Consider the following 23,067-nt stretch of genomic DNA (forward strand, 5'->3'; position numbering starts at 1 on the left):
CCCTGGTGTTCAGCGGAGGGCCTGTGCGGGGTGTGGCAGTGTCGTGCTGGAGGGCCCACTGGTAGCGATGTGGGCTTCCTCGCCTCGCCTCGCCTCGCCTCGCCTCACACCAGGTGTCTGCGTAAGTTTGCAGTGCATTCGCACCATTCCTATCCCTGTCCCTGTCCCCGTCCCGACTTGTCCCGACTTTGCTCGACTGCCGCTCGCTGCCGCTCGGGTCGTAGTCCATATGACAGCGCAAGCACGACAAACGTCTGCGGGACGAGACGAGACGAGACGACTAAGGAATAAATTCGTGGTTACAAATCAAATTTGGAACTCTACACTCCTACACAACAATAGGCGGTGACGTATTTCAGAAATCACCTGCCGATTCGTACTGTTTTGTCGTTTTCAAAGTCTTTTTGGCAAACTTGGTTAGCACATTCTCCCTCAAACTGAGTTAATTACTGCATTTTCGTACCATTACAGTAGTTTAAAAGGCTTAAGGAAGCATCTTTGTCACAACAGAAAGGTAGTTTGAAATTTGGGATGGCGACATAACAAAAAAAAAAAACAGGAAAGGAGCCAACAGCACCCGGGTTTCCCAGGCGGTCACCCATCCAAGTACTAGCCGGGCCCGATGATGCTTAACTTCGGTGATCGGACGAGAACCGGTGTATTCATCATGGTATGGCCGTTGGCGCTCATCTAATGTAGGAGCACGGCAGAATTCGCGTTCGGCTTTTCTCCCAACACACAAAATGTTAGTTTTCGGCCGCATTTGACGAAAGCGCTTCCTTCCGCAACCGCCAGTTCCTCGAGGACGGCGCGGGGAGGCGCGCCCGGCGTCCCAGCAGAGTGACGGCCGAATTGGCGGGCGCACCGCCGCGTGTGTGAGACGCACTGCTGCTCGTTGCACCCCCTGTCATTCGCTGGGCGCGTGCAGCCTTCGACACTAGCGGAGGACGCATCTTGTCCCTGGTGTTCAGCGGAGGGCCTGTGCGGGGTGTGGCAGTGTCGTGCTGGAGGGCCCACTGGTAGCGATGTGGGCTTCCTCGCCTCGCCTCGCCTCGCCTCGCCTCACACCAGGTGTCTGCGTAAGTTTGCAGTGCATTCGCACCATTCCTATCCCTGTCCCTGTCCCCGTCCCGACTTGTCCCGACTTTGCTCGACTGCCGCTCGCTGCCGCTCGGGTCGTAGTCCATATGACAGCGCAAGCACGACAAACGTCTGCGGGACGAGACGAGACGAGACGACTAAGGAATAAATTCGTGGTTACAAATCAAATTTGGAACTCTACACTCCTACACAACAATAGGCGGTGACGTATTTCAGAAATCACCTGCCGATTCGTACTGTTTTGTCGTTTTCAAAGTCTTTTTGGCAAACTTGGTTAGCACATTCTCCCTCAAACTGAGTTAATTACTGCATTTTCGTACCATTACAGTAGTTTAAAAGGCTTAAGGAAGCATCTTTGTCACAACAGAAAGGTAGTTTGAAATTTGGGATGGCGACATAACAAAAAAAAAAAAAAACAGGAAGGGAGCCAACAGCACCCGGGTTTCCCAGGCGGTCACCCATCCAAGTACTAGCCGGGCCCGATGATGCTTAACTTCGGTGATCGGACGAGAACCGGTGTATTCATCATGGTATGGCCGTTGGCGCTCATCTAATGTAGGAGCACGGCAGAATTCGCGTTCGGCTTTTCTCCCAACACACAAAATGTTAGTTTTCGGCCGCATTTGACGAAAGCGCTTCCTTCCGCAACCGCCAGTTCCTCGAGGACGGCGCGGGGAGGCGCGCCCGGCGTCCCAGCAGAGTGACGGCCGAATTGGCGGGCGCACCGCCGCGTGTGTGAGACGCACTGCTGCTCGTTGCACCCCCTGTCATTCGCTGGGCGCGTGCAGCCTTCGACACTAGCGGAGGACGCATCTTGTCCCTGGTGTTCAGCGGAGGGCCTGTGCGGGGTGTGGCAGTGTCGTGCTGGAGGGCCCACTGGTAGCGATGTGGGCTTCCTCGCCTCGCCTCGCCTCGCCTCGCCTCGCCTCACATCAGGTGTCTGCGTAGTTTGCAGTGCATTCGCACCATTCCTATCCCTGTCCCTGTCCCCGTCCCGACTTGTCCCGACTTTGCTCGACTGCCGCTCGCTGCCGCTCGGGTCGTGGTCCATATGACAGCGCAAGCACGACAAACGTCTGCGGGACGAGACGAGACGAGACGAGACGACTAAGGAATAAGTTCGTGGTTACAAATCAAATTTGGAACTCAACACACCTACACAACAATAGGCGGTGACGTATTTCAGAAATCACCTGCCGATTCGTAGTGTTTTGTCGTTTTCAAAGTCTTCTTGGCAAACTTGGTTAGCACATTCTCCCTCAAACTGAGTTAATTACTGCATTTTCGTTCCATTACAGTAGTTTAAAAGGCTTAAGGAAGCATCTTTGTCACAACAGAAAGGTAGTTTGAAAATTGGGCTGGCGACATAACAAAAAAAAAACAGTAAGGGAGCCAACAGCACCCGGGTTTCCCAGGCGGTCACCCATCCAAGTACTAGCCGGGCCCGATGATGCTTAACTTCGGTGATCGGACGAGAACCGGTGTATTCATCATGGTATGGCCGTTGGCGCTCATCTAATGTAGGAGCACGGCAGAATTCGCGTTCGGCTTTTCTCCCAACACACAAAATGTTAGTTTTCGGCCGCATTTGACGAAAGCGCTTCCTTCCGCAACCGCCAGTTCCTCGAGGACGGCGCGGGGAGGCGCGCCCGGCGTCCCAGCAGAGTGACGGCCGAATTGGCGGGCGCACCGCCGCGTGTGTGAGACGCACTGCTGCTCGTTGCACCCCCTGTCATTCGCTGGGCGCGTGCAGCCTTCGACACTAGCGGAGGACGCATCTTGTCCCTGGTGTTCAGCGGAGGGCCTGTGCGGGGTGTGGCAGTGTCGTGCTGGAGGGCCCACTGGTAGCGATGTGGGCTTCCTCGCCTCGCCTCGCCTCGCCTCGCCTCACACCAGGTGTCTGCGTAAGTTTGCAGTGCATTCGCACCATTCCTATCCCTGTCCCTGTCCCCGTCCCGACTTGTCCCGACTTTGCTCGACTGCCGCTCGCTGCCGCTCGGGTCGTAGTCCATATGACAGCGCAAGCACGACAAACGTCTGCGGGACGAGACGAGACGAGACGACTAAGGAATAAATTCGTGGTTACAAATCAAATTTGGAACTCTACACTCCTACACAACAATAGGCGGTGACGTATTTCAGAAATCACCTGCCGATTCGTACTGTTTTGTCGTTTTCAAAGTCTTTTTGGCAAACTTGGTTAGCACATTCTCCCTCAAACTGAGTTAATTACTGCATTTTCGTACCATTACAGTAGTTTAAAAGGCTTAAGGAAGCATCTTTGTCACAACAGAAAGGTAGTTTGAAATTTGGGATGGCGACATAACAAAAAAAAAAAAAAACAGGAAGGGAGCCAACAGCACCCGGGTTTCCCAGGCGGTCACCCATCCAAGTACTAGCCGGGCCCGATGATGCTTAACTTCGGTGATCGGACGAGAACCGGTGTATTCATCATGGTATGGCCGTTGGCGCTCATCTAATGTAGGAGCACGGCAGAATTCGCGTTCGGCTTTTCTCCCAACACACAAAATGTTAGTTTTCGGCCGCATTTGACGAAAGCGCTTCCTTCCGCAACCGCCAGTTCCTCGAGGACGGCGCGGGGAGGCGCGCCCGGCGTCCCAGCAGAGTGACGGCCGAATTGGCGGGCGCACCGCCGCGTGTGTGAGACGCACTGCTGCTCGTTGCACCCCCTGTCATTCGCTGGGCGCGTGCAGCCTTCGACACTAGCGGAGGACGCATCTTGTCCCTGGTGTTCAGCGGAGGGCCTGTGCGGGGTGTGGCAGTGTCGTGCTGGAGGGCCCACTGGTAGCGATGTGGGCTTCCTCGCCTCGCCTCGCCTCGCCTCGCCTCGCCTCACATCAGGTGTCTGCGTAGTTTGCAGTGCATTCGCACCATTCCTATCCCTGTCCCTGTCCCCGTCCCGACTTGTCCCGACTTTGCTCGACTGCCGCTCGCTGCCGCTCGGGTCGTGGTCCATATGACAGCGCAAGCACGACAAACGTCTGCGGGACGAGACGAGACGAGACGAGACGACTAAGGAATAAGTTCGTGGTTACAAATCAAATTTGGAACTCAACACACCTACACAACAATAGGCGGTGACGTATTTCAGAAATCACCTGCCGATTCGTAGTGTTTTGTCGTTTTCAAAGTCTTCTTGGCAAACTTGGTTAGCACATTCTCCCTCAAACTGAGTTAATTACTGCATTTTCGTTCCATTACAGTAGTTTAAAAGGCTTAAGGAAGCATCTTTGTCACAACAGAAAGGTAGTTTGAAAATTGGGCTGGCGACATAACAAAAAAAAAACAGTAAGGGAGCCAACAGCACCCGGGTTTCCCAGGCGGTCACCCATCCAAGTACTAGCCGGGCCCGATGATGCTTAACTTCGGTGATCGGACGAGAACCGGTGTATTCATCATGGTATGGCCGTTGGCGCTCATCTAATGTAGGAGCACGGCAGAATTCGCGTTCGGCTTTTCTCCCAACACACAAAATGTTAGTTTTCGGCCGCATTTGACGAAAGCGCTTCCTTCCGCAACCGCCAGTTCCTCGAGGACGGCGCGGGGAGGCGCGCCCGGCGTCCCAGCAGAGTGACGGCCGAATTGGCGGGCGCACCGCCGCGTGTGTGAGACGCACTGCTGCTCGTTGCACCCCCTGTCATTCGCTGGGCGCGTGCAGCCTTCGACACTAGCGGAGGACGCATCTTGTCCCTGGTGTTCAGCGGAGGGCCTGTGCGGGGTGTGGCAGTGTCGTGCTGGAGGGCCCACTGGTAGCGATGTGGGCTTCCTCGCCTCGCCTCGCCTCGCCTCGCCTCACACCAGGTGTCTGCGTAAGTTTGCAGTGCATTCGCACCATTCCTATCCCTGTCCCTGTCCCCGTCCCGACTTGTCCCGACTTTGCTCGACTGCCGCTCGCTGCCGCTCGGGTCGTAGTCCATATGACAGCGCAAGCACGACAAACGTCTGCGGGACGAGACGAGACGAGACGACTAAGGAATAAATTCGTGGTTACAAATCAAATTTGGAACTCTACACTCCTACACAACAATAGGCGGTGACGTATTTCAGAAATCACCTGCCGATTCGTACTGTTTTGTCGTTTTCAAAGTCTTTTTGGCAAACTTGGTTAGCACATTCTCCCTCAAACTGAGTTAATTACTGCATTTTCGTACCATTACAGTAGTTTAAAAGGCTTAAGGAAGCATCTTTGTCACAACAGAAAGGTAGTTTGAAATTTGGGATGGCGACATAACAAAAAAAAAAAAACAGGAAAGGAGCCAACAGCACCCGGGTTTCCCAGGCGGTCACCCATCCAAGTACTAGCCGGGCCCGATGATGCTTAACTTCGGTGATCGGACGAGAACCGGTGTATTCATCATGGTATGGCCGTTGGCGCTCATCTAATGTAGGAGCACGGCAGAATTCGCGTTCGGCTTTTCTCCCAACACACAAAATGTTAGTTTTCGGCCGCATTTGACGAAAGCGCTTCCTTCCGCAACCGCCAGTTCCTCGAGGACGGCGCGGGGAGGCGCGCCCGGCGTCCCAGCAGAGTGACGGCCGAATTGGCGGGCGCACCGCCGCGTGTGTGAGACGCACTGCTGCTCGTTGCACCCCCTGTCATTCGCTGGGCGCGTGCAGCCTTCGACACTAGCGGAGGACGCATCTTGTCCCTGGTGTTCAGCGGAGAACCTGTGCGGGGTGTGGCAGTGTCGTGCTGGAGGGCCCACTGGTAGCGATGTGGGCTTCCTCGCCTCGCCTCGCCTCGCCTCGCCTCACACCAGGTGTCTGCGTAAGTTTGCAGTGCATTCGCACCATTCCTATCCCTGTCCCTGTCCCCGTCCCGACTTGTCCCGACTTTGCTCGACTGCCGCTCGCTGCCGCTCGGGTCGTAGTCCATATGACAGCGCAAGCACGACAAACGTCTGCGGGACGAGACGAGACGAGACGACTAAGGAATAAATTCGTGGTTACAAATCAAATTTGGAACTCTACACTCCTACACAACAATAGGCGGTGACGTATTTCAGAAATCACCTGCCGATTCGTACTGTTTTGTCGTTTTCAAAGTCTTTTTGGCAAACTTGGTTAGCACATTCTCCCTCAAACTGAGTTAATTACTGCATTTTCGTACCATTACAGTAGTTTAAAAGGCTTAAGGAAGCATCTTTGTCACAACAGAAAGGTAGTTTGAAATTTGGGATGGCGACATAACAAAAAAAAAAAAACAGGAAAGGAGCCAACAGCACCCGGGTTTCCCAGGCGGTCACCCATCCAAGTACTAGCCGGGCCCGATGATGCTTAACTTCGGTGATCGGACGAGAACCGGTGTATTCATCATGGTATGGCCGTTGGCGCTCATCTAATGTAGGAGCACGGCAGAATTCGCGTTCGGCTTTTCTCCCAACACACAAAATGTTAGTTTTCGGCCGCATTTGACGAAAGCGCTTCCTTCCGCAACCGCCAGTTCCTCGAGGACGGCGCGGGGAGGCGCGCCCGGCGTCCCAGCAGAGTGACGGCCGAATTGGCGGGCGCACCGCCGCGTGTGTGAGACGCACTGCTGCTCGTTGCACCCCCTGTCATTCGCTGGGCGCGTGCAGCCTTCGACACTAGCGGAGGACGCATCTTGTCCCTGGTGTTCAGCGGAGGGCCTGTGCGGGGTGTGGCAGTGTCGTGCTGGAGGGCCCACTGGTAGCGATGTGGGCTTCCTCGCCTCGCCTCGCCTCGCCTCGCCTCACACCAGGTGTCTGCGTAAGTTTGCAGTGCATTCGCACCATTCCTATCCCTGTCCCTGTCCCCGTCCCGACTTGTCCCGACTTTGCTCGACTGCCGCTCGCTGCCGCTCGGGTCGTAGTCCATATGACAGCGCAAGCACGACAAACGTCTGCGGGACGAGACGAGACGAGACGACTAAGGAATAAATTCGTGGTTACAAATCAAATTTGGAACTCTACACTCCTACACAACAATAGGCGGTGACGTATTTCAGAAATCACCTGCCGATTCGTACTGTTTTGTCGTTTTCAAAGTCTTTTTGGCAAACTTGGTTAGCACATTCTCCCTCAAACTGAGTTAATTACTGCATTTTCGTACCATTACAGTAGTTTAAAAGGCTTAAGGAAGCATCTTTGTCACAACAGAAAGGTAGTTTGAAATTTGGGATGGCGACATAACAAAAAAAAAAAAAAACAGGAAGGGAGCCAACAGCACCCGGGTTTCCCAGGCGGTCACCCATCCAAGTACTAGCCGGGCCCGATGATGCTTAACTTCGGTGATCGGACGAGAACCGGTGTATTCATCATGGTATGGCCGTTGGCGCTCATCTAATGTAGGAGCACGGCAGAATTCGCGTTCGGCTTTTCTCCCAACACACAAAATGTTAGTTTTCGGCCGCATTTGACGAAAGCGCTTCCTTCCGCAACCGCCAGTTCCTCGAGGACGGCGCGGGGAGGCGCGCCCGGCGTCCCAGCAGAGTGACGGCCGAATTGGCGGGCGCACCGCCGCGTGTGTGAGACGCACTGCTGCTCGTTGCACCCCCTGTCATTCGCTGGGCGCGTGCAGCCTTCGACACTAGCGGAGGACGCATCTTGTCCCTGGTGTTCAGCGGAGGGCCTGTGCGGGGTGTGGCAGTGTCGTGCTGGAGGGCCCACTGGTAGCGATGTGGGCTTCCTCGCCTCGCCTCGCCTCGCCTCGCCTCGCCTCACATCAGGTGTCTGCGTAGTTTGCAGTGCATTCGCACCATTCCTATCCCTGTCCCTGTCCCCGTCCCGACTTGTCCCGACTTTGCTCGACTGCCGCTCGCTGCCGCTCGGGTCGTGGTCCATATGACAGCGCAAGCACGACAAACGTCTGCGGGACGAGACGAGACGAGACGAGACGACTAAGGAATAAGTTCGTGGTTACAAATCAAATTTGGAACTCAACACACCTACACAACAATAGGCGGTGACGTATTTCAGAAATCACCTGCCGATTCGTAGTGTTTTGTCGTTTTCAAAGTCTTCTTGGCAAACTTGGTTAGCACATTCTCCCTCAAACTGAGTTAATTACTGCATTTTCGTTCCATTACAGTAGTTTAAAAGGCTTAAGGAAGCATCTTTGTCACAACAGAAAGGTAGTTTGAAAATTGGGCTGGCGACATAACAAAAAAAAAACAGTAAGGGAGCCAACAGCACCCGGGTTTCCCAGGCGGTCACCCATCCAAGTACTAGCCGGGCCCGATGATGCTTAACTTCGGTGATCGGACGAGAACCGGTGTATTCATCATGGTATGGCCGTTGGCGCTCATCTAATGTAGGAGCACGGCAGAATTCGCGTTCGGCTTTTCTCCCAACACACAAAATGTTAGTTTTCGGCCGCATTTGACGAAAGCGCTTCCTTCCGCAACCGCCAGTTCCTCGAGGACGGCGCGGGGAGGCGCGCCCGGCGTCCCAGCAGAGTGACGGCCGAATTGGCGGGCGCACCGCCGCGTGTGTGAGACGCACTGCTGCTCGTTGCACCCCCTGTCATTCGCTGGGCGCGTGCAGCCTTCGACACTAGCGGAGGACGCATCTTGTCCCTGGTGTTCAGCGGAGGGCCTGTGCGGGGTGTGGCAGTGTCGTGCTGGAGGGCCCACTGGTAGCGATGTGGGCTTCCTCGCCTCGCCTCGCCTCGCCTCGCCTCACACCAGGTGTCTGCGTAAGTTTGCAGTGCATTCGCACCATTCCTATCCCTGTCCCTGTCCCCGTCCCGACTTGTCCCGACTTTGCTCGACTGCCGCTCGCTGCCGCTCGGGTCGTAGTCCATATGACAGCGCAAGCACGACAAACGTCTGCGGGACGAGACGAGACGAGACGACTAAGGAATAAATTCGTGGTTACAAATCAAATTTGGAACTCTACACTCCTACACAACAATAGGCGGTGACGTATTTCAGAAATCACCTGCCGATTCGTACTGTTTTGTCGTTTTCAAAGTCTTTTTGGCAAACTTGGTTAGCACATTCTCCCTCAAACTGAGTTAATTACTGCATTTTCGTACCATTACAGTAGTTTAAAAGGCTTAAGGAAGCATCTTTGTCACAACAGAAAGGTAGTTTGAAATTTGGGATGGCGACATAACAAAAAAAAAAAAAAACAGGAAGGGAGCCAACAGCACCCGGGTTTCCCAGGCGGTCACCCATCCAAGCACTAGCCGGGCCCGATGATGCTTAACTTCGGTGATCGGACGAGAACCGGTGTATTCATCATGGTATGGCCGTTGGCGCTCATCTAATGTAGGAGCACGGCAGAATTCGCGTTCGGCTTTTCTCCCAACACACAAAATGTTAGTTTTCGGCCGCATTTGACGAAAGCGCTTCCTTCCGCAACCGCCAGTTCCTCGAGGACGGCGCGGGGAGGCGCGCCCGGCGTCCCAGCAGAGTGACGGCCGAATTGGCGGGCGCACCGCCGCGTGTGTGAGACGCACTGCTGCTCGTTGCACCCCCTGTCATTCGCTGGGCGCGTGCAGCCTTCGACACTAGCGGAGGACGCATCTTGTCCCTGGTGTTCAGCGGAGGGCCTGTGCGGGGTGTGGCAGTGTCGTGCTGGAGGGCCCACTGGTAGCGATGTGGGCTTCCTCGCCTCGCCTCGCCTCGCCTCGCCTCGCCTCACATCAGGTGTCTGCGTAGTTTGCAGTGCATTCGCACCATTCCTATCCCTGTCCCTGTCCCCGTCCCGACTTGTCCCGACTTTGCTCGACTGCCGCTCGCTGCCGCTCGGGTCGTGGTCCATATGACAGCGCAAGCACGACAAACGTCTGCGGGACGAGACGAGACGAGACGAGACGACTAAGGAATAAGTTCGTGGTTACAAATCAAATTTGGAACTCAACACACCTACACAACAATAGGCGGTGACGTATTTCAGAAATCACCTGCCGATTCGTAGTGTTTTGTCGTTTTCAAAGTCTTCTTGGCAAACTTGGTTAGCACATTCTCCCTCAAACTGAGTTAATTACTGCATTTTCGTTCCATTACAGTAGTTTAAAAGGCTTAAGGAAGCATCTTTGTCACAACAGAAAGGTAGTTTGAAAATTGGGCTGGCGACATAACAAAAAAAAAACAGTAAGGGAGCCAACAGCACCCGGGTTTCCCAGGCGGTCACCCATCCAAGTACTAGCCGGGCCCGATGATGCTTAACTTCGGTGATCGGACGAGAACCGGTGTATTCATCATGGTATGGCCGTTGGCGCTCATCTAATGTAGGAGCACGGCAGAATTCGCGTTCGGCTTTTCTCCCAACACACAAAATGTTAGTTTTCGGCCGCATTTGACGAAAGCGCTTCCTTCCGCAACCGCCAGTTCCTCGAGGACGGCGCGGGGAGGCGCGCCCGGCGTCCCAGCAGAGTGACGGCCGAATTGGCGGGCGCACCGCCGCGTGTGTGAGACGCACTGCTGCTCGTTGCACCCCCTGTCATTCGCTGGGCGCGTGCAGCCTTCGACACTAGCGGAGGACGCATCTTGTCCCTGGTGTTCAGCGGAGGGCCTGTGCGGGGCGTGGCAGTGTCGTGCTGGAGGGCCCACTGGTAGCGATGTGGGCTTCCTCGCCTCGCCTCGCCTCGCCTCGCCTCACACCAGGTGTCTGCGTAAGTTTGCAGTGCATTCGCACCATTCCTATCCCTGTCCCTGTCCCCGTCCCGACTTGTCCCGACTTTGCTCGACTGCCGCTCGCTGCCGCTCGGGTCGTAGTCCATATGACAGCGCAAGCACGACAAACGTCTGCGGGACGAGACGAGACGAGACGACTAAGGAATAAATTCGTGGTTACAAATCAAATTTGGAACTCTACACTCCTACACAACAATAGGCGGTGACGTATTTCAGAAATCACCTGCCGATTCGTACTGTTTTGTCGTTTTCAAAGTCTTTTTGGCAAACTTGGTTAGCACATTCTCCCTCAAACTGAGTTAATTACTGCATTTTCGTACCATTACAGTAGTTTAAAAGGCTTAAGGAAGCATCTTTGTCACAACAGAAAGGTAGTTTGAAATTTGGGATGGCGACATAACAAAAAAAAAAAAACAGGAAGGGAGCCAACAGCACCCGGGTTTCCCAGGCGGTCACCCATCCAAGTACTAGCCGGGCCCGATGATGCTTAACTTCGGTGATCGGACGAGAACCGGTGTATTCATCATGGTATGGCCGTTGGCGCTCATCTAATGTAGGAGCACGGCAGAATTCGCGTTCGGCTTTTCTCCCAACACACAAAATGTTAGTTTTCGGCCGCATTTGACGAAAGCGCTTCCTTCCGCAACCGCCAGTTCCTCGAGGACGGCGCGGGGAGGCGCGCCCGGCGTCCCAGCAGAGTGACGGCCGAATTGGCGGGCGCACCGCCGCGTGTGTGAGACGCACTGCTGCTCGTTGCACCCCCTGTCATTCGCTGGGCGCGTGCAGCCTTCGACTCTAGCGGAGGACGCATCTTGTCCCTGGTGTTCAGCGGAGGGCCTGTGCGGGGTGTGGCAGTGTCGTGCTGGAGGGCCCACTGGTAGCGATGTGGGCTTCCTCGCCTCGCCTCGCCTCGCCTCGCCTCACACCAGGTGTCTGCGTAAGTTTGCAGTGCATTCGCACCATTCCTATCCCTGTCCCTGTCCCCGTCCCGACTTGTCCCGACTTTGCTCGACTGCCGCTCGCTGCCGCTCGGGTCGTGGTCCATATGACAGCGCAAGCACGACAAACGTCTGCGGGACGAGACGAGACGAGACGAGACGACTAAGGAATAAGTTCGTGGTTACAAATCAAATTTGGAACTCAACACACCTACACAACAATAGGCGGTGACGTATTTCAGAAATCACCTGCCGATTCGTAGTGTTTTGTCGTTTTCAAAGTCTTCTTGGCAAACTTGGTTAGCACATTCTCCCTCAAACTGAGTTAATTACTGCATTTTCGTTCCATTACAGTAGTTTAAAAGGCTTAAGGAAGCATCTTTGTCACAACAGAAAGGTAGTTTGAAAATTGGGCTGGCGACATAACAAAAAAAAAACAGTAAGGGAGCCAACAGCACCCGGGTTTCCCAGGCGGTCACCCATCCAAGTACTAGCCGGGCCCGATGATGCTTAACTTCGGTGATCGGACGAGAACCGGTGTATTCATCATGGTATGGCCGTTGGCGCTCATCTAATGTAGGAGCACGGCAGAATTCGCGTTCGGCTTTTCTCCCAACACACAAAATGTTAGTTTTCGGCCGCATTTGACGAAAGCGCTTCCTTCCGCAACCGCCAGTTCCTCGAGGACGGCGCGGGGAGGCGCGCCCGGCGTCCCAGCAGAGTGACGGCCGAATTGGCGGGCGCACCGCCGCGTGTGTGAGACGCACTGCTGCTCGTTGCACCCCCTGTCATTCGCTGGGCGCGTGCAGCCTTCGACACTAGCGGAGGACGCATCTTGTCCCTGGTGTTCAGCGGAGGGCCTGTGCGGGGTGTGGCAGTGTCGTGCTGGAGGGCCCACTGGTAGCGATGTGGGCTTCCTCGCCTCGCCTCGCCTCGCCTCGCCTCGCCTCACACCAGGTGTCTGCGTAAGTTTGCAGTGCATTCGCACCATTCCTATCCCTGTCCCTGTCCCCGTCCCGACTTGTCCCGACTTTGCTCGACTGCCGCTCGCTGCCGCTCGGGTCGTAGTCCATATGACAGCGCAAGCACGACAAACGTCTGCGGGACGAGACGAGACGAGACGACTAAGGAATAAATTCGTGGTTACAAATCAAATTTGGAACTCTACACTCCTACACAACAATAGGCGGTGACGTATTTCAGAAATCACCTGCCGATTCGTACTGTTTTGTCGTTTTCAAAGTCTTTTTGGCAAACTTGGTTAGCACATTCTCCCTCAAACTGAGTTAATTACTGCATTTTCGTACCATTACAGTAGTTTAAAAGGCTTAAGGAAGCATCTTTGTCACAACAGAAAGGTAGTTTGAAATTTGGGATGGCGACATAACAAAAAAAAAAAAACAGGAAAGGAGCCAACAGCACCCGGGTTTCCCAGGCGGTCACCCATCCAAGTACTAGCCGGGCCCGATGATGCTTAACTTCGGTGATCGGACGAGAACCGGTGTATTCATCATGGTATGGCCGTTGGCGCTCATCTAATGTAGGAGCACGGCAGAATTCGCGTTCGGCTTTTCTCCCAACACACAAAATGTTAGTTTTCGGCCGCATTTGACGAAAGCGCTTCCTTCCGCAACCGCCAGTTCCTCGAGGACGGCGCGGGGAGGCGCGCCCGGCGTCCCAGCAGAGTGACGGCCGAATTGGCGGGCGCACCGCCGCGTGTGTGAGACGCACTGCTGCTCGTTGCACCCCCTGTCATTCGCTGGGCGCGTGCAGCCTTCGACACTAGCGGAGGACGCATCTTGTCCCTGGTGTTCAGCGGAGGGCCTGTGCGGGGTGTGGCAGTGTCGTGCTGGAGGGCCCACTGGTAGCGATGTGGGCTTCCTCGCCTCGCCTCGCCTCGCCTCGCCTCACACCAGGTGTCTGCGTAAGTTTGCAGTGCATTCGCACCATTCCTATCCCTGTCCCTGTCCCCGTCCCGACTTGTCCCGACTTTGCTCGACTGCCGCTCGCTGCCGCTCGGGTCGTAGTCCATATGACAGCGCAAGCACGACAAACGTCTGCGGGACGAGACGAGACGAGACGACTAAGGAATAAATTCGTGGTTACAAATCAAATTTGGAACTCTACACTCCTACACAACAATAGGCGGTGACGTATTTCAGAAATCACCTGCCGATTCGTACTGTTTTGTCGTTTTCAAAGTCTTTTTGGCAAACTTGGTTAGCACATTCTCCCTCAAACTGAGTTAATTACTGCATTTTCGTACCATTACAGTAGTTTAAAAGGCTTAAGGAAGCATCTTTGTCACAACAGAAAGGTAGTTTGAAATTTGGGATGGCGACATAACAAAAAAAAAAAAAAACAGGAAGGGAGCCAACAGCACCCGGGTTTCCCAGGCGGTCACCCATCCAAGTACTAGCCGGGCCCGATGATGCTTAACTTCGGTGATCGGACGAGAACCGGTGTATTCATCATGGTATGGCCGTTGGCGCTCATCTAATGTAGGAGCACGGCAGAATTCGCGTTCGGCTTTTCTCCCAACACACAAAATGTTAGTTTTCGGCCGCATTTGACGAAAGCGCTTCCTTCCGCAACCGCCAGTTCCTCGAGGACGGCGCGGGGAGGCGCGCCCGGCGTCCCAGCAGAGTGACGGCCGAATTGGCGGGCGCACCGCCGCGTGTGTGAGACGCACTGCTGCTCGTTGCACCCCCTGTCATTCGCTGGGCGCGTGCAGCCTTCGACACTAGCGGAGGACGCATCTTGTCCCTGGTGTTCAGCGGAGGGCCTGTGCGGGGTGTGGCAGTGTCGTGCTGGAGGGCCCACTGGTAGCGATGTGGGCTTCCTCGCCTCGCCTCGCCTCGCCTCGCCTCGCCTCACATCAGGTGTCTGCGTAGTTTGCAGTGCATTCGCACCATTCCTATCCCTGTCCCTGTCCCCGTCCCGACTTGTCCCGACTTTGCTCGACTGCCGCTCGCTGCCGCTCGGGTCGTGGTCCATATGACAGCGCAAGCACGACAAACGTCTGCGGGACGAGACGAGACGAGACGAGACGACTAAGGAATAAGTTCGTGGTTACAAATCAAATTTGGAACTCAACACACCTACACAACAATAGGCGGTGACGTATTTCAGAAATCACCTGCCGATTCGTAGTGTTTTGTCGTTTTCAAAGTCTTCTTGGCAAACTTGGTTAGCACATTCTCCCTCAAACTGAGTTAATTACTGCATTTTCGTTCCATTACAGTAGTTTAAAAGGCTTAAGGAAGCATCTTTGTCACAACAGAAAGGTAGTTTGAAATTTGGGATGGCGACATAACAAAAAAAAAAAAAAACAGGAAGGGAGCCAACAGCACCCGGGTTTCCCAGGCGGTCACCCATCCAAGTACTAGCCGGGCCCGATGATGCTTAACTTCGGTGATCGGACGAGAACCGGTGTATTCATCATGGTATGGCCGTTGGCGCTCATCTAATGTAGGAGCACGGCAGAATTCGCGTTCGGCTTTTCTCCCAACACACAAAATGTTAGTTTTCGGCCGCATTTGACGAAAGCGCTTCCTTCCGCAACCGCCAGTTCCTCGAGGACGGCGCGGGGAGGCGCGCCCGGCGTCCCAGCAGAGTGACGGCCGAATTGGCGGGCGCACCGCCGCGTGTGTGAGACGCACTGCTGCTCGTTGCACCCCCTGTCATTCGCTGGGCGCGTGCAGCCTTCGACACTAGCGGAGGACGCATCTTGTCCCTGGTGTTCAGCGGAGGGCCTGTGCGGGGTGTGGCAGTGTCGTGCTGGAGGGCCCACTGGTAGCGATGTGGGCTTCCTCGCCTCGCCTCGCCTCGCCTCGCCTCACACCAGGTGTCTGCGTAAGTTTGCAGTGCATTCGCACCATTCCTATCCCTGTCCCTGTCCCCGTCCCGACTTGTCCCGACTTTGCTCGACTGCCGCTCGCTGCCGCTCGGGTCGTAGTCCATATGACAGCGCAAGCACGACAAACGTCTGCGGGACGAGACGAGACGAGACGACTAAGGAATAAATTCGTGGTTACAAATCAAATTTGGAACTCTACACTCCTACACAACAATAGGCGGTGACGTATTTCAGAAATCACCTGCCGATTCGTACTGTTTTGTCGTTTTCAAAGTCTTTTTGGCAAACTTGGTTAGCACATTCTCCCTCAAACTGAGTTAATTACTGCATTTTCGTACCATTACAGTAGTTTAAAAGGCTTAAGGAAGCATCTTTGTCACAACAGAAAGGTAGTTTGAAATTTGGGATGGCGACATAACAAAAAAAAAAAAACAGGAAGGGAGCCAACAGCACCCGGGTTTCCCAGGCGGTCACCCATCCAAGTACTAGCCGGGCCCGATGATGCTTAACTTCGGTGATCGGACGAGAACCGGTGTATTCATCATGGTATGGCCGTTGGCGCTCATCTAATGTAGGAGCACGGCAGAATTCGCGTTCGGCTTTTCTCCCAACACACAAAATGTTAGTTTTCGGCCGCATTTGACGAAAGCGCTTCCTTCCGCAACCGCCAGTTCCTCGAGGACGGCGCGGGGAGGCGCGCCCGGCGTCCCAGCAGAGTGACGGCCGAATTGGCGGGCGCACCGCCGCGTGTGTGAGACGCACTGCTGCTCGTTGCACCCCCTGTCATTCGCTGGGCGCGTGCAGCCTTCGACTCTAGCGGAGGACGCATCTTGTCCCTGGTGTTCAGCGGAGGGCCTGTGCGGGGTGTGGCAGTGTCGTGCTGGAGGGCCCACTGGTAGCGATGTGGGCTTCCTCGCCTCGCCTCGCCTCGCCTCGCCTCACACCAGGTGTCTGCGTAAGTTTGCAGTGCATTCGCACCATTCCTATCCCTGTCCCTGTCCCCGTCCCGACTTGTCCCGACTTTGCTCGACTGCCGCTCGCTGCCGCTCGGGTCGTGGTCCATATGACAGCGCAAGCACGACAAACGTCTGCGGGACGAGACGAGACGAGACGAGACGACTAAGGAATAAGTTCGTGGTTACAAATCAAATTTGGAACTCAACACACCTACACAACAATAGGCGGTGACGTATTTCAGAAATCACCTGCCGATTCGTAGTGTTTTGTCGTTTTCAAAGTCTTCTTGGCAAACTTGGTTAGCACATTCTCCCTCAAACTGAGTTAATTACTGCATTTTCGTTCCATTACAGTAGTTTAAAAGGCTTAAGGAAGCATCTTTGTCACAACAGAAAGGTAGTTTGAAAATTGGGCTGGCGACATAACAAAAAAAAAACAGTAAGGGAGCCAACAGCACCCGGGTTTCCCAGGCGGTCACCCATCCAAGTACTAGCCGGGCCCGATGATGCTTAACTTCGGTGATCGGACGAGAACCGGTGTATTCATCATGGTATGGCCGTTGGCGCTCATCTAATGTAGGAGCACGGCAGAATTCGCGTTCGGCTTTTCTCCCAACACACAAAATGTTAGTTTTCGGCCGCATTTGACGAAAGCGCTTCCTTCCGCAACCGCCAGTTCCTCGAGGACGGCGCGGGGAGGCGCGCCCGGCGTCCCAGCAGAGTGACGGCCGAATTGGCGGGCGCACCGCCGCGTGTGTGAGACGCACTGCTGCTCGTTGCACCCCCTGTCATTCGCTGGGCGCGTGCAGCCTTCGACACTAGCGGAGGACGCATCTTGTCCCTGGTGTTCAGCGGAGGGCCTGTGCGGGGTGTGGCAGTGTCGTGCTGGAGGGCCCACTGGTAGCGATGTGGGCTTCCTCGCCTCGCCTCGCCTCGCCTCGCCTCGCCTCACACCAGGTGTCTGCGTAAGTTTGCAGTGCATTCGCACCATTCCTATCCCTGTCCCTGTCCCCGTCCCGACTTGTCCCGACTTTGCTCGACTGCCGCTCGCTGCCGCTCGGGTCGTAGTCCATATGACAGCGCAAGCACGACAAACGTCTGCGGGACGAGACGAGACGAGACGACTAAGGAATAAATTCGTGGTTACAAATCAAATTTGGAACTCTACACTCCTACACAACAATAGGCGGTGACGTATTTCAGAAATCACCTGCCGATTCGTAGTGTTTTGTCGTTTTCAAAGTCTTCTTGGCAAACTTGGTTAGCACATTCTCCCTCAAACTGAGTTAATTACTGCATTTTCGTTCCATTACAGTAGTTTAAAAGGCTTAAGGAAGCATCTTTGTCACAACAGAAAGGTAGTTTGAAAATTGGGCTGGCGACATAACAAAAAAAAAAAACAGTAAGGGAGCCAACAGCACCCGGGTTTCCCAGGCGGTCACCCATCCAAGTACTAGCCGGGCCCGATGATGCTTAACTTCGGTGATCGGACGAGAACCGGTGTATTCATCATGGTATGGCCGTTGGCGCTCATCTAATGTAGGAGCACGGCAGAATTCGCGTTCGGCTTTTCTCCCAACACACAAAATGTTAGTTTTCGGCCGCATTTGACGAAAGCGCTTCCTTCCGCAACCGCCAGTTCCTCGAGGACGGCGCGGGGAGGCGCGCCCGGCGTCCCAGCAGAGTGACGGCCGAATTGGCGGGCGCACCGCCGCGTGTGTGAGACGCACTGCTGCTCGTTGCACCCCCTGTCATTCGCTGGGCGCGTGCAGCCTTCGACACTAGCGGAGGACGCATCTTGTCCCTGGTGTTCAGCGGAGGGCCTGTGCGGGGTGTGGCAGTGTCGTGCTGGAGGGCCCACTGGTAGCGATGTGGGCTTCCTCGCCTCGCCTCGCCTCGCCTCGCCTCACACCAGGTGTCTGCGTAAGTTTGCAGTGCATTCGCACCATTCCTATCCCTGTCCCTGTCCCCGTCCCGACTTGTCCCGACTTTGCTCGACTGCCGCTCGCTGCCGCTCGGGTCGTAGTCCATATGACAGCGCAAGCACGACAAACGTCTGCGGGACGAGACGAGACGAGACGACTAAGGAATAAATTCGTGGTTACAAATCAAATTTGGAACTCTACACTCCTACACAACAATAGGCGGTGACGTATTTCAGAAATCACCTGCCGATTCGTACTGTTTTGTCGTTTTCAAAGTCTTTTTGGCAAACTTGGTTAGCACATTCTCCCTCAAACTGAGTTAATTACTGCATTTTCGTACCATTACAGTAGTTTAAAAGGCTTAAGGAAGCATCTTTGTCACAACAGAAAGGTAGTTTGAAATTTGGGATGGCGACATAACAAAAAAAAAAAAAACAGGAAGGGAGCCAACAGCACCCGGGTTTCCCAGGCGGTCACCCATCCAAGTACTAGCCGGGCCCGATGATGCTTAACTTCGGTGATCGGACGAGAACCGGTGTATTCATCATGGTATGGCCGTTGGCGCTCATCTAATGTAGGAGCACGGCAGAATTCGCGTTCGGCTTTTCTCCCAACACACAAAATGTTAGTTTTCGGCCGCATTTGACGAAAGCGCTTCCTTCCGCAACCGCCAGTTCCTCGAGGACGGCGCGGGGAGGCGCGCCCGGCGTCCCAGCAGAGTGACGGCCGAATTGGCGGGCGCACCGCCGCGTGTGTGAGACGCACTGCTGCTCGTTGCACCCCCTGTCATTCGCTGGGCGCGTGCAGCCTTCGACACTAGCGGAGGACGCATCTTGTCCCTGGTGTTCAGCGGAGGGCCTGTGCGGGGTGTGGCAGTGTCGTGCTGGAGGGCCCACTGGTAGCGATGTGGGCTTCCTCGCCTCGCCTCGCCTCGCCTCGCCTCGCCTCACACCAGGTGTCTGCGTAGTTTGCAGTGCATTCGCACCATTCCTATCCCTGTCCCTGTCCCCGTCCCGACTTGTCCCGACTTTGCTCGACTGCCGCTCGCTGCCGCTCGGGTCGTGGTCCATATGACAGCGCAAGCACGACAAACGTCTGCGGGACGAGACGAGACGAGACGAGACGACTAAGGAATAAGTTCGTGGTTACAAATCAAATGTGGAACTCAACACACCTACACAACTATAGGCGGTGACGTATTTCAGAAATCACCTGCCGATTCGTACTGTTTTGTCGTTTTCAAAGTCTTCTTGGCAAACTTGGTTAGCACATTCTCCCTCAAACTGAGTTAATTACTGCATTTTCGTTCCATTACAGTAGTTTAAAAGGCTTAAGGAAGCATCTTTGTCACAACAGAAAGGTAGTTTGAAAATTGGGCTGGCGACATAACAAAAAAAAAACAGTAAGGGAGCCAACAGCACCCGGGTTTCCCAGGCGGTCACCCATCCAAGTACTAGCCGGGCCCGATGATGCTTAACTTCGGTGATCGGACGAGAACCGGTGTATTCATCATGGTATGGCCGTTGGCGCTCATCTAATGTAGGAGCACGGCAGAATTCGCGTTCGGCTTTTCTCCCAACACACAAAATGTTAGTTTTCGGCCGCATTTGACGAAAGCGCTTCCTTCCGCAACCGCCAGTTCCTCGAGGACGGCGCGGGGAGGCGCGCCCGGCGTCCCAGCAGAGTGACGGCCGAATTGGCGGGCGCACCGCCGCGTGTGTGAGACGCACTGCTGCTCGTTGCACCCCCTGTCATTCGCTGGGCGCGTGCAGCCTTCGACACTAGCGGAGGACGCATCTTGTCCCTGGTGTTCAGCGGAGGGCCTGTGCGGGGTGTGGCAGTGTCGTGCTGGAGGGCCCACTGGTAGCGATGTGGGCTTCCTCGCCTCGCCTCGCCTCGCCTCGCCTCGCCTCACACCAGGTGTCTGCGTAAGTTTGCAGTGCATTCGCACCATTCCTATCCCTGTCCCTGTCCCCGTCCCGACTTGTCCCGACTTTGCTCGACTGCCGCTCGCTGCCGCTCGGGTCGTAGTCCATATGACAGCGCAAGCACGACAAACGTCTGCGGGACGAGACGAGACGAGACGACTAAGGAATAAATTCGTGGTTACAAATCAAATTTGGAACTCTACACTCCTACACAACAATAGGCGGTGACGTATTTCAGAAATCACCTGCCGATTCGTACTGTTTTGTCGTTTTCAAAGTCTTTTTGGCAAACTTGGTTAGCACATTCTCCCTCAAACTGAGTTAATTACTGCATTTTCGTACCATTACAGTAGTTTAAAAGGCTTAAGGAAGCATCTTTGTCACAACAGAAAGGTAGTTTGAAATTTGGGATGGCGACATAACAAAAAAAAAAAAACAGGAAGGGAGCCAACAGCACCCGGGTTTCCCAGGCGGTCACCCATCCAAGTACTAGCCGGGCCCGATGATGCTTAACTTCGGTGATCGGACGAGAACCGGTGTATTCATCATGGTATGGCCGTTGGCGCTCATCTAATGTAGGAGCACGGCAGAATTCGCGTTCGGCTTTTCTCCCAACACACAAAATGTTAGTTTTCGGCCGCATTTGACGAAAGCGCTTCCTTCCGCAACCGCCAGTTCCTCGAGGACGGCGCGGGGAGGCGCGCCCGGCGTCCCAGCAGAGTGACGGCCGAATTGGCGGGCGCACCGCCGCGTGTGTGAGACGCACTGCTGCTCGTTGCACCCCCTGTCATTCGCTGGGCGCGTGCAGCCTTCGACACTAGCGGAGGACGCATCTTGTCCCTGGTGTTCAGCGGAGGGCCTGTGCGGGGTGTGGCAGTGTCGTGCTGGAGGGCCCACTGGTAGCGATGTGGGCTTCCTCGCCTCGCCTCGCCTCGCCTCGCCTCACACCAGGTGTCTGCGTAGTTTGCAGTGCATTCGCACCATTCCTATCCCTGTCCCTGTCCCCGTCCCGACTTGTCCCGACTTTGCTCGACTGCCGCTCGCTGCCGCTCGGGTCGTGGTCCATATGACAGCGCAAGCACGACAAACGTTTGCGGGACGAGACGAGACGAGACGAGACGACTAAGGAATAAGTTCGTGGTTACAAATCAAATTTGGAACTCAACACACCTACACAACAATAGGCGGTGACGTATTTCAGAAATCACCTGCCGATTCGTAGTGTTTTGTCGTTTTCAAAGTCTTCTTGGCAAACTTGGTTAGCACATTCTCCCTCAAACTGAGTTAATTACTGCATTTTCGTTCCATTACAGTAGTTTAAAAGGCTTAAGGAAGCATCTTTGTCACAACAGAAAGGTAGTTTGAAAATTGGGCTGGCGACATAACAAAAAAAAAAAAACAGTAAGGGAGCCAACAGCACCCGGGTTTCCCAGGCGGTCACCCATCCAAGTACTAGCCGGGCCCGATGATGCTTAACTTCGGTGATCGGACGAGAACCGGTGTATTCATCATGGTATGGCCGTTGGCGCTCATCTAATGTAGGAGCACGGCAGAATTCGCGTTCGGCTTTTCTCCCAACACACAAAATGTTAGTTTTCGGCCGCATTTGACGAAAGCGCTTCCTTCCGCAACCGCCAGTTCCTCGAGGACGGCGCGGGGAGGCGCGCCCGGCGTCCCAGCAGAGTGACGGCCGAATTGGCGGGCGCACCGCCGCGTGTGTGAGACGCACTGCTGCTCGTTGCACCCCCTGTCATTCGCTGGGCGCGTGCAGCCTTCGACACTAGCGGAGGACGCATCTTGTCCCTGGTGTTCAGCGGAGGGCCTGTGCGGGGTGTGGCAGTGTCGTGCTGGAGGGCCCACTGGTAGCGATGTGGGCTTCCTCGCCTCGCCTCGCCTCGCCTCGCCTCACACCAGGTGTCTGCGTAAGTTTGCAGTGCATTCGCACCATTCCTATCCCTGTCCCTGTCCCCGTCCCGACTTGTCCCGACTTTGCTCGACTGCCGCTCGCTGCCGCTCGGGTCGTAGTCCATATGACAGCGCAAGCACGACAAACGTCTGCGGGACGAGACGAGACGAGACGACTAAGGAATAAATTCGTGGTTACAAATCAAATTTGGAACTCTACACTCCTACACAACAATAGGCGGTGACGTATTTCAGAAGTCACCTGCCGATTCGTACTGTTTTGTCGTTTTCAAAGTCTTTTTGGCAAACTTGGTTAGCACATTCTCCCTCAAACTGAGTTAATTACTGCATTTTCGTACCATTACAGTAGTTTAAAAGGCTTAAGGAAGCATCTTTGTCACAACAGAAAGGTAGTTTGAAATTTGGGATGGCGACATAACAAAAAAAAAAAAAAACAGGAAGGGAGCCAACAGCACCCGGGTTTCCCAGGCGGTCACCCATTCAAGTACTAGCCGGGCCCGATGATGCTTAACTTCGGTGATCGGACGAGAACCGGTGTATTCATCATGGTATGGCCGTTGGCGCTCATCTAATGTAGGAGCACGGCAGAATTCGCGTTCGGCTTTTCTCCCAACACACAAAATGTTAGTTTTCGGCCGCATTTGACGAAAGCGCTTCCTTCCGCAACCGCCAGTTCCTCGAGGACGGCGCGGGGAGGCGCGCCCGGCGTCCCAGCAGAGTGACGGCCGAATTGGCGGGCGCACCGCCGCGTGTGTGAGACGCACTGCTGCTCGTTGCACACCCTGTCATTCGCTGGGCGCGTGCAGCCTTCG

General features: G+C 54.8%; 24 non-coding genes across 24 annotated transcripts; all 24 read right to left on the minus strand.

The window, feature by feature from the left end:
* Positions 1-565: 565 nt before the first annotated feature.
* On the minus strand, positions 566-684 carry LOC126090110 (5S ribosomal RNA). The gene has a single exon (XR_007520972.1). It is a non-coding gene; the product is annotated as a 5S ribosomal RNA (ribosomal RNA).
* An 842-nt stretch (positions 685-1,526) lies between these two features.
* Positions 1,527-1,645, minus strand: LOC126090111 (5S ribosomal RNA). The gene has a single exon (XR_007520973.1). It is a non-coding gene; the product is annotated as a 5S ribosomal RNA (ribosomal RNA).
* Positions 1,646-2,491: 846 nt separating this feature from the next.
* Positions 2,492-2,610, minus strand: LOC126090112 (5S ribosomal RNA). The gene has a single exon (XR_007520974.1). It is a non-coding gene; the product is annotated as a 5S ribosomal RNA (ribosomal RNA).
* Positions 2,611-3,452: 842 nt separating this feature from the next.
* On the minus strand, positions 3,453-3,571 carry LOC126090113 (5S ribosomal RNA). The gene has a single exon (XR_007520975.1). It is a non-coding gene; the product is annotated as a 5S ribosomal RNA (ribosomal RNA).
* An 846-nt stretch (positions 3,572-4,417) lies between these two features.
* LOC126090114 (5S ribosomal RNA) lies at positions 4,418-4,536 on the minus strand. Its single transcript, XR_007520976.1, has one exon. It is a non-coding gene; the product is annotated as a 5S ribosomal RNA (ribosomal RNA).
* An 840-nt stretch (positions 4,537-5,376) lies between these two features.
* On the minus strand, positions 5,377-5,495 carry LOC126090115 (5S ribosomal RNA). The gene has a single exon (XR_007520977.1). It is a non-coding gene; the product is annotated as a 5S ribosomal RNA (ribosomal RNA).
* An 840-nt stretch (positions 5,496-6,335) lies between these two features.
* LOC126090116 (5S ribosomal RNA) lies at positions 6,336-6,454 on the minus strand. The gene has a single exon (XR_007520978.1). It is a non-coding gene; the product is annotated as a 5S ribosomal RNA (ribosomal RNA).
* Positions 6,455-7,296: 842 nt separating this feature from the next.
* LOC126090117 (5S ribosomal RNA) lies at positions 7,297-7,415 on the minus strand. The gene has a single exon (XR_007520979.1). It is a non-coding gene; the product is annotated as a 5S ribosomal RNA (ribosomal RNA).
* Positions 7,416-8,261: 846 nt separating this feature from the next.
* LOC126090119 (5S ribosomal RNA) lies at positions 8,262-8,380 on the minus strand. The gene has a single exon (XR_007520981.1). It is a non-coding gene; the product is annotated as a 5S ribosomal RNA (ribosomal RNA).
* Positions 8,381-9,222: 842 nt separating this feature from the next.
* LOC126089214 (5S ribosomal RNA) lies at positions 9,223-9,341 on the minus strand. The gene has a single exon (XR_007520549.1). It is a non-coding gene; the product is annotated as a 5S ribosomal RNA (ribosomal RNA).
* Positions 9,342-10,187: 846 nt separating this feature from the next.
* Positions 10,188-10,306, minus strand: LOC126090120 (5S ribosomal RNA). The gene has a single exon (XR_007520982.1). It is a non-coding gene; the product is annotated as a 5S ribosomal RNA (ribosomal RNA).
* Positions 10,307-11,146: 840 nt separating this feature from the next.
* Positions 11,147-11,265, minus strand: LOC126090122 (5S ribosomal RNA). The gene has a single exon (XR_007520983.1). It is a non-coding gene; the product is annotated as a 5S ribosomal RNA (ribosomal RNA).
* Positions 11,266-12,107: 842 nt separating this feature from the next.
* On the minus strand, positions 12,108-12,226 carry LOC126090123 (5S ribosomal RNA). Its single transcript, XR_007520984.1, has one exon. It is a non-coding gene; the product is annotated as a 5S ribosomal RNA (ribosomal RNA).
* Positions 12,227-13,071: 845 nt separating this feature from the next.
* On the minus strand, positions 13,072-13,190 carry LOC126090124 (5S ribosomal RNA). The gene has a single exon (XR_007520985.1). It is a non-coding gene; the product is annotated as a 5S ribosomal RNA (ribosomal RNA).
* An 842-nt stretch (positions 13,191-14,032) lies between these two features.
* Positions 14,033-14,151, minus strand: LOC126090125 (5S ribosomal RNA). The gene has a single exon (XR_007520986.1). It is a non-coding gene; the product is annotated as a 5S ribosomal RNA (ribosomal RNA).
* An 851-nt stretch (positions 14,152-15,002) lies between these two features.
* LOC126090126 (5S ribosomal RNA) lies at positions 15,003-15,121 on the minus strand. The gene has a single exon (XR_007520987.1). It is a non-coding gene; the product is annotated as a 5S ribosomal RNA (ribosomal RNA).
* Positions 15,122-15,961: 840 nt separating this feature from the next.
* Positions 15,962-16,080, minus strand: LOC126090127 (5S ribosomal RNA). The gene has a single exon (XR_007520988.1). It is a non-coding gene; the product is annotated as a 5S ribosomal RNA (ribosomal RNA).
* Positions 16,081-16,922: 842 nt separating this feature from the next.
* Positions 16,923-17,041, minus strand: LOC126090128 (5S ribosomal RNA). The gene has a single exon (XR_007520989.1). It is a non-coding gene; the product is annotated as a 5S ribosomal RNA (ribosomal RNA).
* An 844-nt stretch (positions 17,042-17,885) lies between these two features.
* LOC126090129 (5S ribosomal RNA) lies at positions 17,886-18,004 on the minus strand. The gene has a single exon (XR_007520990.1). It is a non-coding gene; the product is annotated as a 5S ribosomal RNA (ribosomal RNA).
* An 841-nt stretch (positions 18,005-18,845) lies between these two features.
* Positions 18,846-18,964, minus strand: LOC126090131 (5S ribosomal RNA). Its single transcript, XR_007520992.1, has one exon. It is a non-coding gene; the product is annotated as a 5S ribosomal RNA (ribosomal RNA).
* Positions 18,965-19,810: 846 nt separating this feature from the next.
* LOC126090132 (5S ribosomal RNA) lies at positions 19,811-19,929 on the minus strand. Its single transcript, XR_007520993.1, has one exon. It is a non-coding gene; the product is annotated as a 5S ribosomal RNA (ribosomal RNA).
* Positions 19,930-20,774: 845 nt separating this feature from the next.
* On the minus strand, positions 20,775-20,893 carry LOC126090133 (5S ribosomal RNA). Its single transcript, XR_007520994.1, has one exon. It is a non-coding gene; the product is annotated as a 5S ribosomal RNA (ribosomal RNA).
* An 844-nt stretch (positions 20,894-21,737) lies between these two features.
* On the minus strand, positions 21,738-21,856 carry LOC126090134 (5S ribosomal RNA). The gene has a single exon (XR_007520995.1). It is a non-coding gene; the product is annotated as a 5S ribosomal RNA (ribosomal RNA).
* Positions 21,857-22,698: 842 nt separating this feature from the next.
* Positions 22,699-22,817, minus strand: LOC126089016 (5S ribosomal RNA). Its single transcript, XR_007520361.1, has one exon. It is a non-coding gene; the product is annotated as a 5S ribosomal RNA (ribosomal RNA).
* Between the last annotated feature and the right edge of the window lie 250 nt (positions 22,818-23,067).

Source organism: Schistocerca cancellata, chromosome 6, assembly GCF_023864275.1.
Source record: "Schistocerca cancellata isolate TAMUIC-IGC-003103 chromosome 6, iqSchCanc2.1, whole genome shotgun sequence".
NCBI lineage: Eukaryota > Metazoa > Arthropoda > Insecta > Orthoptera > Acrididae > Schistocerca > Schistocerca cancellata.